The sequence below is a fragment of the Lactuca virosa genome, chromosome 9 (genome assembly GCF_052849685.1).
Source record: "Lactuca virosa cultivar CGN04683 chromosome 9, Lactuca_virosa_CGN04683_v6, whole genome shotgun sequence".
NCBI classification, from domain to species: Eukaryota; Viridiplantae; Streptophyta; class Magnoliopsida; order Asterales; family Asteraceae; genus Lactuca; species Lactuca virosa.
In genome coordinates, this window is record NC_136434.1 from 120,284,352 (window position 1) to 120,287,365 (window position 3,014).

At 37.0% G+C, this 3,014-nt stretch overlaps 1 pseudogene; it reads left to right on the forward strand.

The window, feature by feature from the left end:
• Positions 1-798: 798 nt before the first annotated feature.
• On the forward strand, positions 799-2,791 carry LOC145139726 (transcription factor bHLH35-like; annotated as a pseudogene).
• The last annotated feature ends 223 nt before the right edge of the window (positions 2,792-3,014 follow it).

Sequence of the window (3,014 nt, forward strand, 5' to 3'; positions counted from 1 at the left end):
GGGTTGCGACACGAGATTTGGATAAGGTTCATGACTGTTTTGTCATGACATGATCTCAATGGCCACGACATGTTGACCATTGACCGTTAACTTTGACCGGTTGACTATAACCAGTTGATCGTTGATTGTTGACTTTTGAACAGTTTGACTTTTAGTCAAATTTAGAGGGTTCACGTTGTAGGTTGAGGTTTGACATCTATTTGTTATCTAGGTTGTAAGAACCTGAAGTTTAGAGAGATTCGACATTAAGTCAAATATTGGCCAAAAGGGCAAAATGGTCATTTATGAGAAATTTGTAAGTTTTTGGAGTCGTGACTGCATGAAAATGGCCAAGATAAGTCCAAGTTACTTAGATGAAGTTAGATGAGTAAGTTTAAGAGAAGAAATGCATGAGAATATGCATTTTGTCCAAAAGGGTAAAATGGATAATTTTATGTTTTGTGCATACTTGTGACTTAATAGATTACGACCCATATTAAGTCATTGATTAAGGACTTAATAAAGTTATAGAGCGTATTCACACCTTCACATGGATATAAAAATCGTAGAAAACCAGTATAAGATGAATGAGATATTTTAGGTTAGAAGTTGGGATAAAAGTTGTCCCCAAGGCTGGAATGGAATCAACAATGTAGTTCGCTGATCAACAGCCACCACGGTGCAACAAGGTACTTGCCTCGGCGTGGTGAGGGTAAATGATGATTCAGATGAATTCCTTCTTCATATGTCGTAGGTAACACACTTTGCACCGCGGCGTGGTGTATGGGCACCACGACGTGTTGGGCGAAGTAGGTTGCTATGGAGGAATGTTCACCGCGACATGACGAAGAGATGACCATGGGGTCATTTAAGCCACCACAGTGTGGTGAGCCCTTCACCACGGCGCATGCTTGGGGATTAAACATAGGTTCTAACATGTTAGAGCCTCATTTTCGAACCAAAACACCCTAAATCGGGGGAGAGCTAAATGTTGGCAATTTTGGCGTCCAGAAGGAGGAAAGAGAAGCTAGATATAGAGTCTAACAAGGATTTCCATCCTCTACTTATCCATTGTGGTGAAATTGTTAGTTTGGTATGATTGGTTGGATTAATTAACCAATAGGTTTAGTATGATGCTATTGAGAGTGTTTAGAAGCTTTATTCAAGTTTGGGAAATGATTTCCATAGTGAAACCAACCCAATGAGAGTTAGGGTTTGAAACCCTAGCCAGTGGGATTATGATTGATGCATTAGATGTAGGTTATAATGAATTTGGTGGTATGGGATGCTTAATTCATTGGTTTGGTTGGGTTTAGAAGTAGAAAATGAAAAGATAGAATATTGATCCATTAAGTAGATATTTTTGACAAAGAGAGTCATTAAGCTCTTAATAGGAAAAGACAGTTTTAAGGACTTGATTATGTTGTATGAATAGGCCTTAGAGCAAAGAAGATGGATTAAGATGCATCAATGGAATAGTGGAGCTAAGGGTAGTTAGTCTTCACTAACTATCAAGGTGAGTTATTTATATAAACATATATATATATATATATATATATATATATATATATATATATATATATATATATATATATATATATATATATAGAGAGAGAGAGAGAGAGCTAGGTTCATTTGTTTAAACTAAGTATTGTGTTATCGTATGCATAAATGTGGACCAATCAAAATTAAATAATTAAATAAATAAATAAGGGTAATTTAGTCATTTGTTTAATAACTTCCAAAAATAATCCCTATAATGATGGTATCTCTCTCGTTTAAATCTCCTTCCCCTCTTTATCTAAAAACCAATTTCTGAAAACCCTAAATTGAACAAATCGACACCCCCACCCTTGTCCCTCCAGCTGTCATTTCCCCTTTATTCCACTCTGCATCAAGTTCCGATTCCGGCTCGGAGTCGGACGACGAAGCTCAAGTTGCTCTCGAATTACAAACCCTAGAAACGGAGCTCTCGACAAGGAGCAGCGAAGCAGCGGCGCAGGTGAGTATAAAAACTATTGGGAGACCAATATGTTTCTCCAAACCGAAGAATTCGATAGGTAATCATACTAATTAACTAATCATATGAGCTTCTCCTTTTCTCTTTGTTGTTTAAACCTGAATCCATCGTTTTCTTCTGCAATTTCTGAAATACAGTTGGGGCGGATTGGAGGAAACATTTTCCGGCTACTGTGATTCAAGTTCGTCGGACGGAACTCAGTCGTCGGCGGCCTCCAAGGGAGGATTATTCAAGAGGAGATAATGAAACTAGAGTCTCAAAAATCAGAATTTGGGGTTTACGATTTTGATCAGGACACAGTGTTCATGTCAACAGAAAAATCAAAGAAGAAAAGGATTCAACAATCTTCAGATACAAGTGATTCAAGGGCCTTTCCGATTGAAATTATTGGAGTAAGTCAAAGTCTAACTGTTTTTACGTACTCTCATGATTTTATCTCAAATTGATGATTGTGTTAAACTGTTAATTAACAGTTAAAAGTGTCATACGTGGGAGAGAAGATAGCATTGGTGAGTTTGAAATGCAGGAAAAGAAGAGACACGATGGTCAAGATTTGTGAGGTTTTTGAATCTTTGAAGCTCAATGTTGTCACTGCCAACATCACTGCTTTTGCTGAGACCCTTTTCAAGACACTCTTCATTCAGGTTTGCACTAGAAAACATACACTTCGGTGGTGTGTTCTTGACTGAAAACGAAGAAGAGAAGGAATGCAGGGGTGATTTTTCTTTTGTATTAAATATTGATTGTGAATTGATGCAGAAAAGAATAGAGAATGGAAGAGTGTTTATGTAGATGATTCAATGGATGATATTGGTGAGATTCCAATTCTATTGGAATGGAATCACGAATTCCAATTCTATTGGAATGGAAAGACGAATTCCAATTCTGTTGGAATCACATATGTTGATGCTTGAAGAACAGACCACAAAATTGAAACGGGCCACATTATTCTTTTAGAATGTATTAGTCGTTGTTAGATTTTGATGTTTTCTTTCCCGTTTTGATTGTTTTTTAG